General features: G+C 38.7%; 1 long non-coding RNA gene and 1 pseudogene across 1 annotated transcript; one reads left to right on the top strand and one right to left on the bottom strand.

Annotated features, from left to right (window-relative positions):
* Positions 1–4239, top strand: part of LOC113880625 — a 92526-nt pseudogene extending 88287 nt beyond the window's left edge.
* A 6791-nt stretch (positions 4240–11030) lies between these two features.
* On the bottom strand, positions 11031–16211 carry LOC113880730. The gene is made up of 2 exons (XR_003507809.1): positions 16004–16211; positions 11031–11384 (listed from the first exon to the last, which is right to left on the bottom strand). It is a non-coding gene; the product is annotated as an uncharacterized LOC113880730 (long non-coding RNA).
* Between the last annotated feature and the right edge of the window lie 1002 nt (positions 16212–17213).

The raw sequence follows: 17213 nt of genomic DNA on the forward strand, positions 1-17213 counted from the left end.
AAGTCGCTCAGTCGTGCCCGACTCTTAGCGACCCCATGGACTGCAGCCTACCAGGCTCCTCCGTCCATGGGATTTTCCAGGCAAGAGTACTGGAGTGGGGTGCCATTGCCTTCTCCCCATTAGATACATAGTAGCAATTAATTTAAATTTTATGAATATCATAAAACATTGCTTTATTATTTGTGTTGCTTATGTTGTTTTTTCCAGCGGTCATGTATGGATGTGAGAGTTGGACTGTGAAGAAAGCTGAGCACCAAAGAACTGATGCTTTTGAACTGTGGTGTTGGAGAAGACTCTTGAGAATCCCTTGGACTGCAAGGAGATCCAACCAGCCCATTCTAAAGGAGATCAGCCCTGGGTGTTATTTGGAAGGAATGATGCTAAAGCTGAAACTCCAGTACTTTGGCCACCTCATGCGAAGAGTTGACTCATTGGAAAAGACTCTGATGCTAGGAGGCATTGGGGGCAGGAGGAAAAGGGGACGACAGAGGATGAGATGGCTGGATGGCATCACCGACTCAGTGGATGTGAGTCTAAGTGAACTCCGGGAGTTGGTGATGGACATGGAGGCCTGGCGTGCTGCGATTCATGGTGTCGCAAAGAGTCGGACACAACTGAGCGACTGAACTGATATTGAATTCCAAACTCTGTTTTCTCTGAGAATATACACAAGTATACACAAAAGAGTTTTCCTTGTCCATATGTGTCTGATATGTAGATACGTCCACAATATACTTTCATTAATACAAGGTGCAGATTTTGTCTTACTTTTTTAGATATGCACAATTCTAAGGGCAAGAGTTGTATCTTACTAATCTTTTAATCACCTCAAATACCCAGCACAATGTTCTGCACATAATTAGGTGAATGTTTGCAGAGAAAAGTCAAGGAAAAAAAGAGTTGACTAATAAAACTTAGGACAAGATGTCTTTCTCTCTTTTGCATTTGCATTTTCCATTTGCATGGAGTAAAAATCTTACATTATAGGAAATAAATTCAAGTAACATGAAAATTTCAGAGAAGACAATAATAAAGCAAAATGCTTCTTCCAAAACATAACCTTTGTCCTTTAACAATACTAGAATATTTGCATCAATTTACAAAGCATCCCAAGCATGTTTTAATAAAATTAAGAACAAAATAACAAATTTAAACAATTGTGAAACAAGCAGGCAACACTAATACCATATTTTTAATGTCTAGAAACTTCAATTGAGTGTAAAACAAACATTTTTTACTATGTACATATACGATACAAATGTACATTTAATTACTGATCATTAAATATTAGAAATTTACTATTACTTATTTACCTTCAGTGTCTATTTATTTTCTGAATAACTCAGCCAAATACATACAATTTCATTGAAAATAATCCTCCAAAATTATGATCATTATATCATTTTTAGAAGTATACTATACCTGGCTACTAAAAGCCTTCTGGAAAAAAAAAGGCTGAGAGCCGAAGAACTGATGTCTTTGAACTGTGGTGTTGGAGAAGACTCCTGAGCACCTTGGACTGCAAGGAGATCCAACCAGTTCATCCTAAAGGAAACCAGTCCTGAACATTCATTGGAAGGACTGATGCTAAAGCTGAAGCTCCAATATTTTGGCTACCTGATGCAAAGAATTGACTTATTGGAAAAGATCCTGATTCTGGGAAAGACTGAAGTCAGTAGGAGATGGGGACGACAGAGGATGAGATGGTGGGATAGCATCACCGACTCAATGGACATGAGTTTCAGCAAACGCTGGAAGATGGTGAAGGATAGGGAAGCCTGGCATGCTGCAGTCCATGGGGTCGCAAAGAGTTGGACATGGCTGAGTGACTAAACAACAAACAACAGGAAATGTTAGCATTAAAAGGTCTACACAAACTTTGAGCTGTCTAAATTAAGTCAAGTATTGTGGATTTGAACGATAGATCTAGGCAGGAGGCAGCTTAGGCAACTTAATTGATTATATTCTTCCTCTTAGTGGTATCAATCAATAGCATTTCAGAGTTGTCAAGGTAAAAAGATGGAATGTAAATTACTTAAAAGTTTGTTGATTTGTGGGAAGTGAGAGGGAGATTCAAGAGGGAGGGGACATATGTACACTTGTGGTTAATTTATGTTGATGTATGACAGAAATCAAACCAATATTGTAAACCAACCATCAATCAATTAAAAGTAAAAAAAATTTTTTAAAGTTTGTTGATTTGATTTATAATCTTAAATATTTAAATTTATGGCATATGGACCTCCATTTGTACCCCTATCCTGAGCCTTATAAATAATAAGACACAATGATAATTAGTGATATTAAGCATCTTTTCATGTGTTTACTGGCCATCTGTATGTCTTCTTTGGAGAAATGTCTGCTTAGGTCTTCGGACCATCTTTTTCCTAATAATGAGCTGCATGAGCTCCTTATATATTCTGGAAATTGATCTTCTGTCAGTTGTTTCATTTGCAATTATTTTCTCCCGTTCTGAAGTTTGTCTTTTAAGTTTGTTTATTGTTGCCTTTGCTGTGCAAAAACTTTTAAGGGAAGAATGGGATGGGGGGAGGGGAGGGAGGCTAGAGAGTGAGGGGATATATGTATCATTATGACTGATTTGCATTGTTTTATGACAAAAATTGGTCTTCCCTGATGGTTCAGACAGTAAATATTCCACCTGCAATGTGGGAGACCTGGGTTCGATCCCAGGGTTGGGTAGATCCCCTGGAGGAGGGCATGGCAACCCACTCCAGTATTCTTGCCTGGAGCATCCCCATGGACAGAGGAGCCTGGTGGGCTACAGTCCATGGGGTCACAAAGAGTCGGACACTACTGAGCTTTAAGCACAGCACATGACAAAAATCAACACAATTTTGTAAATTTTTTAAATTTTAAATAAAACAAACAAAAACAATAATAAGATACAATGTACAAATTCTGCCATACCAATTTATTTGCAAGCAGGCCCAGAAAAGTTATATAATCCTGGTCTATAAACTCTGTGAATTCTAATGTTTAGGAATTCTTATCTAAGTGCCTTGCATGAAAAATTCATTTGAGGCATATTCAACAATATTTCAGGGGCAGGATTCTGCTAATCTTCTCATCAGAGTCAGAGTAGAGTCATCTGTATGTGGCTTTGCAGGTAGACATACAGACTGAAATTTTAACTCAGGATGTAATTCAACTAGATTATTCCTTCTATTTACATAAGGACTGAGATGCCTGTCCATTATTTCTAGCCCATCCACATGGATTTCTACCATTTCTTATGAAAAAACAGTCAATTCTGGAATGCAGACTAAAATAGAGTTATTTAAAGCTCCTCTGTTAACTCCTGCTGGTGCGTGGTAATTAGGGTTTTTAGAATGTTACCTATCAAATTCTGAATAGATATTTGCCCTAGTAAGAAACTTGCCCTAGTGTAGAGATTAAATTTTATACCCATTTAGCCATATTTATGCTGAAATGTTTGGAGAAGGGCATGGCACCCCACTCCAGTACTCTTGCCTGGAAAATCCCATGGACGGAGGAACTTGGTAGGCTGCAGTCTGTGGGGTCTCTGGTCGGACATGACTGAGCAACTTCACTTTCACTTTTCACTTTCATGCATTGGAGAAGGAAATGGCAACCCACTCCAGTATTCTTGCCTGGAGAATCCCAGGGACAGGGGAGCCTGGTGGGCTGCCGTCTATGGGGTCATACAGTTGGACACGGCTGAAGCGACTTAGCAGCAGCAGCAGCATGCTGAAATGTTATAATGGAAATTAAATACATTAGAATACACTGTCATGAAGAGCTCCATCCTGGCCTCTCTGGAAGTTCTACAGCAGAAGAGGGGCCTGGAATCCTAGAGCTTTATGCATTCTTCCTAGTCATACAGTCTCCTGCCCACTCTGACATTGACTTCAAATCTAGAACAGTGCCTAGGGAATCTGAGTTGGAATCTTTGCCAAGTGCTATCTGTAAAACCATCACTATTGACTGCCTTTGTATCAACATGAAACTGTTAAAATATGAGACCTTGAAGGTCCATTTCGCTGGCTCTCAAGAAAATTAGAAAGATGATCTAACATGCAGAAATGGAATGATGGCTGGCTTTTACCCTTTTCCACTCTCCCCCCAGTGGAGACAAAGTTTTCACAATCTGAATGTCAGACTTCTGTTTTGTTTTCCGTTTTTCTTTCTTTCTTTTTGGAGATTCACAGGAAACAGCTTTATGAGGACACTATTCTTTCCAGGTCTCCAGAAGTTTGACCGCCAGCCCTAATGCCCACAGGAAGTCCACGAGAATGAGTTGCATCTGGTTCTCTGAGAGCCCATTCCTCTTGATCTCTGCCCTCCCTTGAGGTGTGTTCTTGGCCAGGAATTACATAAAGGATTTTGAAAGGAGTATCAGCCCACTGGGCTTTTCCTAAAGAGTCGACGCCCGTTTTATCTATAGCAAACACCTCCAAGCAGAGCCAGATTTTACAAGCCAGAGCCTAGGCAGAGTTCTAGAGGGCTGCATCTCATCAGACCCAAAGAACAAAGAAACAGCAAATTTTATCTGCCAGTTCTCTGACTGGCCTAGGCTTTCACGGTGCAGTGTTCTCAAGCAAAGTACCTAAAACTCTCAAAAGAAAAAAAGCATCCTGAATTTTCTCTAACATTTCCCGTCCACACCCTGCTTTCCTTACCCAGATGTCACAGCCTTGGAGAGAGCATTAAAGGGCCTCAGTCAAGGTCACCACGGCCCAGGCTCCTATCCCCACTCTGTCAGGGTGCGTACACCCGGAACACATCCTCCTTTCCCTTAGACTCCTCAGCCTGCATGTCTCTGGAGGCCCGCTCTGTCAGGGCTCTGACCTGGGCCAAGGGCAGCAGAAGTCTGATTTGGAATGCTGGTTCCTGAGACTGAGTACTTGCAGTGTTCTCTCTTACACTGAGGCCAGGGATGGAATAACAGCTCTGTAAACAGAAGGAGAGCAACTGCCAGATCCTGAGGTTCAATTACAGGGATTACCCTTGAAAATTTGCGGGGTGAAAGGGTTTAAATCCTGAGTTTCATAGAGTCAGGTGATGGGTAATGCCCCAATTTGAGGCTTTTGGCATCTTCACCATCGGGTGTGTACTGTGCCTCTTGTTCTTGTGTTCTATGATGCCAGCCACAAAACAAACATTCCATGCCTCTGCAGTATCCATCCTTTTTTTACCATATTTCTGAAGGCTTCTGGCTTATTCTGCAACAGTAGTCTAGAGCTGGGGGGTTTCCCATATGAGGAACATTGTCAGGCTCCCTAGCACTGGAATTCTTTTTTTTTTTTTTTTTAATTATTTTATTTTTTAAATTATATTTATTTTAATTGGAGGCTAACTGCTTCACAATATTGTAGCGGCTTTTGCCATACATTGACATGAATCAGCCACGGGTGTACATGTATTCCCCATCTTGAAACCTCCTCCCACCTCCCTCCCCATCCCATCCCTCAGGGTCATGCCAATGCACCAGCCCTGAGCAACCCATCTCATGCATCGAATCTGGACTGGCGATCTATTTCACATATTACATGTCTCAATGCTATTCTCTCAAATCATCCCACCTTCGCCTTCTCCCACAGAGTCCAAAAGTCTCTTCTTTACATCTGTGTCTCTTTTGCTGTCTCTCATATAAGGTCATTGTTACCATCTTTCTAAAGTCCATATATATACTGTATTGATTATTACTGCATTAATATACTGTATTGATCTTTTTCCTTCTGACTTACTTCAGTCTGTAAATAGGCTCCAGTTTCATCCACCTCATTAGAACTGATTCAAATGTATTCTTTTTAATGGCAGAGTAATATTCCATTGTGTATATGTACCACAGCTTTCTTATCCATTCGTCTGCTGATGGACATCTAGGTTGCTTCCATGTCCTGGCTATTATAAACAATGCTGCAATGAACATTGGGGTACATATATCTCTTTCAATTCTGGTTTCCTTGGTGTGTATGCCCAGTAGTGGGATTGCTGGGTCGTATGGCAGTTCTAGTTCCAGTTTTTTAAGGAATCTCCACACTGTTCTCCATAGTGGCTGTACTAGTTTGCATTCTCACTAGCAGCGTAAGAGGGTTCCCTTTTCTCCACACCCTTTCCAGCATTTATTGTTTGTGGACTTTTTGATGGCAGCCATTCTGACCAGCTTCTCACCTCATTGTGATTTTGATTTGCGTTTCTCTGATAATGATGTTGAGCATCTTTTCATGTGTTTGTTAGCCATCTGTATGTCTTCTTTGGAGAAATGTCTATTTAGTTCTTTGGCCCATTTTTTTATTGGGTCATTTATTTTTCTGGAATTGAGCTGCAGGAGTTGCTTGTATATTTTTGAGATTCTTTGTTAGTTGCTTCATTTGCTATTATTTTCTCCCATTCTGAAGGCTTTTTCACCTTACTTATAGTTTCCTTCATTGTGCAAAAGCTTTTAAGTTTAATTAGGTCCCATTTGTTCATTTTTGCTTTTATTTCCATTACTCTGGGAGGTGGGTCATAGAGGATCCTGCTGTGATTGATTTATGTCAGAGAGTGTTTTGCCTATGTTTTCCTCTAGGAGTTTTATGGTTTCTGGTTTCACATTTAGATATTTAATCCATTTTGAGTTTATTTTTGTGTATGGTGTTAGAAAGTGTTCTAATTTCATTCTTTTACAAGTGGTTGACCAGTTTTCCCAGCACCACTTGTTAGATTGTCTTTTCTCTATTGTATATTCTTGCCTCTTTTGTCAAAGATAAGGTGTCCCTATCTCTGGGCTTTCTGTTTTGTTCTATTGATCTATATTTCTGTCTTTGTGCCAGTACCATACTGTCTTGATGACTGTAGTTTGTAATATAAGCACTGAGACTTTAAAGACCCAAATGGATGTCCCTGAGGGAAACAGTCTTACCCCCATTTCTTTCCTGTTATGCGCCTTATGTGGCAAAGTAGGGTACATAGCTTAATCGAGGCAAAACAGAAATCATCATCTATTCTAAGTTTAGAATTTAATGCTTTATGATGTGCGTGTGTGTGTGTGTATGTGTGTATATCTGTGTGTAATTAGAATTTGGAGTACAGTTAGTTTGTATCAACCAAGGAGTTGTGTGATTGAGCTCCTCTGGGAACTGGAGAAAGGTTTTTGCAAATGACTGAGTCTGTAATTGAGACTTTATGTTCTACAGTGAAAAACCATGACAAGATAATTATACTTTATTGTTATTTGAAATGGATAAAGAAAGTGAGGGTAAAGAAAATGGGAAAAGTTAGGTCGGTAAGAACCTGGAAAGGAGGATGGGGGAGCTAAGGTATTCAACCCCAGTCATGGTACCTAAGAAAGTATAAAAGTTGCAGCTGAGGAAAAATGTCAAATGTGGGACCAAGGAAAAGACACCTTCAAGGGACACTGTTGCAATGTCTGGTCTTACTTGAGTTTCCATCTTCTTTGACCATCCATCTTCTCTCTGGGGCTAGTATGGCTGATCATCTCCCTGAACTACTGAATCCCTAACCTCCACCACCAATGGCCTCACAGGAGTTAACATGTGACTGTGTCACAAAACTTTGTTCAGACTTGATGTAGATAATCCCACAGCTTCTATGTGCATCAAGATTGTGTGATGGTGCATTGAGGACAGCTTTGGAGGACTGAACTAAACCAGCTGGAGGGCAGTTAGCTGAAGGTGATTTGTGACATCTCCACCACATGCATTTACCTTAGAGATATGTCTTTCACCCTCCATGAACTTTAGTTCCATAATCTGGCAACAAACCAGATCCCTGTCCTTAACACATAGATTCTAAGAGATGCTCGGGTTTTTTTTTGTTTGTTTGTTTGCTTTTTTTTTTTTTTAAACAAACTACTTAAATTAATGTCTTAGGAGCTATACTACACTAAGCGACTTCATGAATTTTGTGTACTCAGAACTGCATTGAAAATGAACCATTGGAAATAATGCAGTTCACTTTCCTAAGGGTCCAAGCTTCTCTTGTACAGGAATGCAGGAGGAGACACAATTGAAAAAGTTGGCTTGGCACTGTGTCTTATAAGGCACTGAGTGTCAAGCAGAGATTGTGGATGGGGGTATTGAAAGTTCTGAGCAGGGCATAAATTCTATGAAGTGTTACAGAACACAGAGGAAAATTCAAGGGCAGCTTCAAAGAAAAATTTAGAACTCCTGTAGGGGAGTAAAATACCAAAATGATTTGTTTTATTGAGTAAAAGAAAAAGGAATAAAATCTGAGAGACTTTATATTTGATTTCAAAAATAACATAGCTCACAGGGATAGCTTTAGAAAAAAAGAGTAAAATGAATAAAAAAAGAAATCAGGGTGCAGGTGTTGATTACATTGGAGCTATCCTGGAAATTTCCAATATGGTTATAGACAAAGTGCTGCTAATTTCTCTGAAGACAAGAAATACCTGGAGGATAAATACACTTATGACCTTATGATCTTTCAAAATCTGTCCTAACCCAATTCTACCTATGAGACAGTTTAGTTCAGTTCAGTCACTCAGTCATGTCCAACTCTTTGCAACCCCATGGACTGCAGCATGCCAGGCATCCCTGTCCATCACCAACTCATGGAGTTTACTCAAATCCATGTCCATTGGGTCGATGATGCCATCCAACCATCTCATCCTCTGTTGTCTCCTTCTCCCGGCTTCAATCTTTCCCAGCATCAGGGTCTTTTCCAATGAGTCGGTTCTTCACATCAGGTAGTCAAAGTATTGGAGCTTCAGCTTCAGCATCAGTCCTTCCAATGAATAAATATTCAGGACTGATTTCCTTTAGGATGGACTGGTTGGATCTCTTTGCAGTCCAAGGGACTCTCAAGAGTCTTCTTGGGGCTGGTACACTGGGATGACCCAGAGGGATGGAATGGGGAGGGAGGTGGAAGGGGGATTCAGGATGGGGAACACATGTACACCCATGGCAGATTCATGTCAGTGTATGGCAAAACCAATACAATATTGTAAAGTAATTAGCCTCCAATTAAAATAAATAAATTTATATTAAAAAAAAGAATCTTCTCCAGCACCACAGTTCAAAGCCTCAATTCTTTGATGCTCTGCTTTCTTTATAGTCCAACTCTCACATCCATACATGACTACTGGAAAAACCATAGCTTTGACTATGCGGACCTTTGTTGACAAAGTAAAGTACGAGACAGTAAACTTTCATTAATAGAAAAGACAAAAATTTATAAAGTTATAAAAAAATGTGCACAAAGTAGTTAAGTTTTTCATATAGATATTTCAATTATTCTCTACATTGTTTTTTGAACTCAGTACTCATTTTATAAAAAGAAAGAGCCTTGATTTATCTTTTTTTTTTTTGCTTTAAACCTACTTTCCAGGAAGGAGTTCTGCTAGCTGAAAAAAAGAAAAATATTTTACTTTTTTCCTTCAAGCCAGGAAAATTCAAATACTGAAAAGCAAAGAGACAAAAATTCAAGTTATAGGGCTATCACTTTAAGACCCATAGGTTTTTACTGATATATATTTTTGTTATTGTGTTTGGTTTTATGCATCAGAAAATTTAATCTACTGGATTAACTATTTTTTCCTTCCATAACAAGAAACTCAGAGGTAAATAGCTCAGAATTGGTATGATGGTAAAGGACCATGCCATTAAAGATAGTTCAACATGTTTTCTGTTATTTGTAGTATCCAGCTTTTATCCATATGGCACAAATTAGCTAAGAATATCTAGGCATCATGCTTACATTCCAAGATGAAAAAGAGAAAAGAAAGTAAAAATTACCCAACTGACTCTTCCCCTTTGCATCAATGAATCGTATAGATTTGGCCATGAATGGCATACAATGGCTGCAAAGGAATATGAGGAGGTAAAAAATTTTAATCTGGGAAGTTGATATCATAAACAAAATCGTCTCTCTTAGTAAGGAAGAGGGGGAAATTAAGCCGCAAGCAATAATGTTTTACTTGCTTAGAACTTTTTCAATTTTAGCTTCTATTAAAAGCTCAAGGAACTGTTATATGTACTGTTAACAAAAATGCCTTCGTGCATCCTTTATTGATCAAGATACAAGAATAAAATGTAATATTTTATATTATGTACTCTGTTCCAAATAGTTCATAGCACTGTATATGTTTGTGTGTATATGCAGCTGGATGAATATAAGAAGGAAAAAATGTAAACATATTTCTATATAAATCATACACGGGAATTAGTTTTCAAGTTATCTACACTAGGGTTCTAGAGCAAGTGGCTGGCATGGAGTAAAGAGACAGTGCCCTGCCATGCTCAGTCTTTTGAGACCCCATGGACTGTAGCCCTCCAGGCTCCTCTGTCCATGAGATTTTCCAGGTAAGAATACTGGAGCACGTTGCTATTTTTTTTTCCCAGGGTATCTTTCCAATCCAGGGATCGAACCCACATCTCTTGTGTCCCCTGCATTGGCAGGCAGATTCTTTACCTCTGCACTGTCTGGGAAGCCCACAAGGAAGTGGTACACAGTAGAGACTTCATAGATGAGCTGACAGATAAAATTTATCCTGTGTCCCAGGAGTTTAGCTAATTTCCATAATGTCATCAAGAACTGATCAAAGGCAGAAAGAAAGTGGCATTGAACAGCCACTCACATTGACACTTCACCTCCAAAATCTGGTCTTATGAAGTTGAAAGTCTACTATATGCCATGATTAAATATACTTTTGGGAATTAGTCTCAAATTACTTAACTGTAATATCAGATAGTTAGAACATTTAAAATAAATCATTTGATAAAATTTGAACCTGGAGTCTGCTTATTGAATTTTTTGATCGATTAAGTTTTAAAAATTAGGTTATTAAACTAATTGAACAAATATCAGTGATGCTGAGATATAAAATGAACAAACAAAAAATCATACATCTTCAGGCTTACACAATTACTTCCAAGAAAGAAAATGCTAAATTAGAGGTCACAATGGAAATATCTACTTCTTAGAGAAAGACTTTGTATTTATTTGTATGATAGGCAGACTGTGTTCTTTCATATCAAGCATCTGGAAAAGCAGAGACTGATCAAGGCAGGAAAATAACCAGATTTACTCCAATAGAACTTAACAGTTTTATAAAAAATAGACAGTTTGCAAATATTTAACCATAGCACCATCTGAGGCTTATGAACCATAGACAGAGGCTTAGATCAAAGCCCCAAGACATGCTGTGGCTTAGCCAGTGCTTGAGTTTATCCAGAAACAACGGAAACGTGATATCTTTTCACATCAGGGAATAAACTAAAGTGGAAACAGCACAATTGCAGTGACGGGTTCAGTCTGTGGTCAGACACGCAAGAAAAAGGAAGGCAAAAAATACATTGTTCTGCTACAAAGCTTCATTTCTGCTTGTAGAAAATTGTCATCAAATTGTGATTCATCCATGGTCATCAAATTGTGATCTGTTAAGATGAGAGAGAGATTATCAGAATAAGATATACCTTCAATAAGGATTTAGAGGGGTTTTTTTTTTTCTTTCTTTCTTTCTTTTCCCTTCCTTCTCTAATCTCATCTTCTATTATGACAGTGTCAAATTTTATATCAGGCCAGCTTGCAGGGGTAAAATGTGTGAAATCTGCTGAAAGAAAAGCAACATGTTCTCTAGTCCTTCCAGATAACTGTACAAAACCTAAAGCATTATTTTGAGAAGCACATTTTCTCTCTCCCAGCCAGAAAGGCATAATCATCCCTCTTGTACTGCCCATGAAGACAATTATATTATTTTATATACTTTAAAAGAGTTCATACAGGTTTTTATTTCACTATAAGCAAGCATATTTAGCATTCATTGAGGTCAAGCTTATATTCATTTTTAAATTTTTTTTTAACTTTTTTATTGAAGTATAGTTGATTTACAATGTTGTGTCTATTTCAGGTATACAGCAAAGTGATTAAGTATGTATATATTCACACATATATATTCATTTATATGAGGCTTCCCTGGAGGAAGAAATGGCAACTGACTCCAGTATTCTTGCCTGGAAATCCCATGGACAGAGGAGCCTGGTGGGCTACAGTCTATGCAGTTGCAAAGAGTCAGACACAACTTAGCGACTAAATAACAACAACAATATTCAATTATATACATTCTGAATATATATATATTTTTCAATTCTTTCCCCTTATAGGTTATTATAAAATACTGAGTATAGTTCTCTGTACTATACAATAGATCATTGTTGGTTATCATTTTATATATAGTAGTGTGTATATGTTCATCCCAAACTCCTAATTTATTCCTCCCTCAAGTATACATTTATTAATGAAACATCAAGTTTAAATCTTCTTGATTCCTTCATAACTAAGATGAATAAGAACAATTTCTTGTATTTGGTGTAGTTTATACTTTTTAATATTTTAACACCCATTATTCTACATATCATTCACCTTCACCTTCTCAACTAAATAAGCAGAGATATACAATTCTTCTTTTATGGAAAAGACAGGCATGAAGAGGTTAATTTACCAAAGTGACACATCGCACCAAAACTGGAGTTGGAACCAGACAACTATTTCCTTTCCCCAAACCCTGAAAACAATTGAGGAAAATTTGAAAACTAGTCACCTACATGCTTTTGTCAGGTAAATCTGGCTTATCTGGGGTTGCTTATTTGCCTGTTCTATTAAACTACACAGAACTTCCTAGAGTTTTTAATTGAATTATACAAAGTGTTTCAATTACCTCTGTCCAAATTTAAGTATAAATGTTTACAAGTTTCATTGAGAATCTTTCTGTTGCTCTATGGTTGTTGGATACAACAAGCAAATCAGTGATCAAGTAATGTTGATAATTGCATCTTTATTTTTAGAACAGAATTATTTTACTTTAAAATAGTGAGTTCTAGAGAAAGCAATGAATTACCAATGGCAGAACATCAGGAGTCAGTGGGTGTACCACCAAGGACCTTCAAGCTATATTTATCTGAAATCCAAATTTAATTTGATTTAAAAAATATTTAGGGGTTGAAATCTGCTAGAAAATGTAAAATTTAGAAGTAATTTTGAAGAACTGTAAAGACAAATTGGGAAGCACTTTCTAAAATAATCTTAATTTTAATATAATAAAAATTGAACAGTCAGTATAATTAGCACTCACTCTCTTCTGCATGTTTATCAGTTACTCTAATTTGTTCCCATTGCTGGTGGCTGACCCTCAATTTTACTGTTTCCTTCACCTGAGGACTTGTCTGTTTTATGGCACTTGGGCTTCAGACAGGTCTTCTTTCACCTACTTAAAAGTATGGCACAATACATACAGCATATTTTCAGGACAATTTTTAGCACAATAATACCAATTTGGTTTTTTAAGGTAATAAACATTAAAAGAATAATAAACAACACTACTAATTGAACCTCCTTGGAAGAAAAGTTATGACCAACCTAGATAGCATATTGAAAAGCAGAGACATTACTTTGCCAAAAAAGGTCTGTCTAGTCAAGGCTATGGTTTTTCCAGTGGTCATGTATGGATGTGAGAGTTGGACTGTGAAGAAAGCTGAGCGCCGAAGAATTGATGCTTTTGACCTGTGGTGTTGGAGAAGACTCTTGAGAGTCCCTTGGACTGCAAGGATATCCAACCAGTCCGTTCTAAAGGAGATCAGCCCTGGGTGTTATTTGGAAGGAATGATGCTAAAGCTGAAACTCCAGTACTTTGGCCACCTCATGCGAAGAGTTTACTCACTGGAAAAGACTCTGATGCTGGAAGGGATTGGGGGCAGGAGGAGAAGGGGACGACAGAGGATGATACGGCTGGATGGCATCACCGACTCGATGGACATGAGTTTGAGTGAACTCCGGGAGATGGTGATGGACAGGGAGGCCTTGCGTGCTGCGATTCATGGTGTCTCAAAGAGTCGGACACGACTGAGCAACTGAACTAAACTGAATAAGTTTTTTCTTGGTTATACTCATTGAGGCATAAGAGAGTTTGAGTAAATTCTCTCTATCATACAACTCACCAGTAGCAGATATGGGGTCAAATTCAGGATTTAGAGAACTAGAGTCTGCTGCTCATGACAGCATTCTGTTAATAATATCTTACTTTAATGTAATGCTATATCATTGCTTATGATAGATCAAGTTAATTATTTATGAGTTAGACAAGCACAGATCTAGACTTTTTGTTGCTGTTTTGAGCATTTTTTTTTTCCTGAATATTAGCTCAGTGAATTGGAAACTGGGAAATATTAGATCTCTAGTCTAACATAGCTCTGAGGTATTGAGATTCTAAACTCTTTATGCTTCAATTTCATTGTGTGGATAATGGAATTTTTAGAAGAGATTAACTTGATCTCAGGTGAATGGTATGTGTTTTTATCTGGAGAATGGATGTTTTTCCATTTGGCTACTCAGCAAGCCATGGGGGTGGGAAATCCTCAATATGGGCAGATCTTAGATGATGCTTTTACTCATCCACTTTATGAAGAGGGTTGCCCTCTTGTAATAATATATACACAATTATAGGCAGTGATGAGTCAATTTGTTGGTTGGTCTGAGACCTAGAGAAATATTGAAAGATTGAGAACAAGCATATCTGTACACATGTGGCCATATCCTTTACTGTAAAACAGAAGCTAACACAACGTTGGAAAGCAACTATACTCCAAAGAAAAAAGAAGGAAAGAACAAGCCTATCTGGGTTTATGGCACATGGGTGGCTTTATAGTCTTAAGTATGAAGCATGAAGATTTTTGTATTGTGTGTTAACAACCACTGTGGAAGAGGCAACATACACCCAGGTCGTCAGAATGACTTGGCCCGGTTTTGGTAGACACAGGCAGCTTCTGTCCTCAGAAAATTAACTATAAGAACAGAGTAGCATGGTGACAGAGATGGAAGCAATGCAGTCCAGCAGCCTAGGCACTCATTCCCTAAAGCTGATCTAGCCACTGCCATTGCCTAATGCCATTCTTCTAGCAACAGGAAATATCCCAGATTCCCCAAATAAGTACCATTCTATGAGGAGGAGAAGCGGCATTTGATGGCAACTTTACTACATTGGACCACTTTACCATGGAAGGTATTGCAATCCATCTATACTATTGGGTATGGTTTTACCTTGCTTGTCTATAAAACTTGAGTGCTTAAATAGAGCTTTTTCTATTGACAAAGAATTCCTGAATAACATCACATCAGACCAAAGAGACCTATTTCATAGACTAGAAGGGACAGTGTGGGCACATATTCATGGGATCCACCGGTTCAATCACATACTGTATAATCCAAAAACTGAATTCCTGATACAAATGGCCTTTTGCCAATGCACCTAAGGTACCAATTTGGAGATGACTTTCTATTAGCATGGCAAGTCATCCTCCACAGTGTAATACATGGCTTTAATCAATGACCATTATCAGTGACAGGTCACTGCCAGGTGGACTATATTAAGTGTGGTCCTGCTTACAATTACTTGCAATGACCCACATGAAGAATTCATGCTTCTAGGTCCTGCAATTTTTAGCTCTGTGGCTTCAGAAGTTTTGATTCCTGATACAGAAGTACCTCTACTAGGAAAATAACAAGAGTCCCATTAAACTTTATGCTACACATGCCATCACTTATTTCATGCTCCTTGTACAAGAAAACTTCTGGCAAGGAAAGGAGACACTATCCTGGTAGGAATAACTGATCCTGATCAACAGGTGGAAATAGGGCTGCTGCTAAACAATGGGACCAGATAATTTACTGGGGTACTGCTTGGTAATTCTGTGCTCAATGTTGATAATAAATAAACAAAAGTAGAAGTTATAAACTAAAAAATGTTACTCAGAGGCTCAGTCTCATTAATAAGCATCTTGGTTTCCCTGCTAGAGTGAACATGTACACAGAAAAGGGTGCCAGCTATGACAAGAACTTAATGGATAATGATGAGTATCATTTGCTTTCTAAATATAAGCTGTAGTGGTGGGAGCTCTAATTTTTCCCACTAATCTTACTCAAGTATATTTCCTCGTGAAACAAAGAACAGCTCAAACCATGCAGGGACTGTTCCCAAACAGGAAGAGCTTAAATACCCACATACCTCCATTAGGATGTTCCAAGGCACTCATGTTTGTGGTCTCCAGAATCACCACTTTCTAATGGTTTCTAGTTGAGTTCTTCCCTAGTAATTACTTTGGACCAAAGGGAGATGCCTCACCAGAATTAACTGCCTCACTCCAAAGCACACTGTATATAACCTCTAATCCATGGGAAGGTACAGCCCACTTTCTTCAATTTAGAATATCTCTGAAGGGTCATACCAGCCCCCCAGCTCCTTATTGGATGGTTGGAGCCATTGTTGCATCACAGTTCAACTTCTCCTTCTGCCCAATCCAGAGCCCTCATTCCTGCACAGGTGTCATTACCAAAAACAATCCCCAGTGAACCATCTGCATGCAAATATCCATCTCAGAGTCTTTTCCCTATGGAACTCGCCCTACAGCATTATTACATCTCGATTGCTGTAGCATATATTTAAAACGTGTTGTTAATTTGAATGTCACCTCCCAGTGCCACACCTTCCAAAGTGGTCTTTCCTTAGGTGATTCTTGGATTCTTGGAAGTGCTGCCGGCCCCTTTTGGCCATGCTTTCTTCCCAGGATTCTGGAGAAGTGAGGTCTTTACCTTCAGGCTCATCCACATGTTAAAGGCTGCTGTTCTGCTTATGTTTTCTCCCCATTGTGAAACCTCATGAGAGATTTTTACTAAGTTACAGATCAAACTGTCCAACTCAGCAGCCCTCGCTTGTATTCTGTGGTGGCTCAGACGGTAAACTGTCTGCCCACAATGTGGGAGACCCAGGTTCGATCCCTGGGTTGGGAAGATCCCCTGGAGAAGGAAATGGCAACCCATTCCAGTATTTTTGCCTGGAAAATCCCATGGACGGAGGAGCCTGGTAGGCTACAGTCCATGGGGTCACAAAGAATTGGACACGACTGAGTGACTTCACTTCACTCTTGTATTCATCCTCTTTTATTTCTGTGGTTTAAAGCCTGGTTTGGGACTGTTTACTCCAGATCTTCCATTCTGGGTAATCCATCCTTTAATAATTCTCAAGTTTCCTTTTTTACCCAACCTCCCACATTTTTGCTGAAAGTATCTGTACTCCTTTCTGCCTTTACGCAAGGAGAACAATTGGTGGTTTCAAGGCTGGGAACACCTTAAATACTCATTTTTAGGGAATTATGGAGGACAAATACACGTTTAAATTGTGCCTTTATTAGCAATGTTCATTTATTAGCACTCGAAAC

This window comes from Bos indicus x Bos taurus, chromosome 2 (assembly GCF_003369695.1).
Source record: "Bos indicus x Bos taurus breed Angus x Brahman F1 hybrid chromosome 2, Bos_hybrid_MaternalHap_v2.0, whole genome shotgun sequence".
NCBI lineage: Eukaryota > Metazoa > Chordata > Mammalia > Artiodactyla > Bovidae > Bos > Bos indicus x Bos taurus.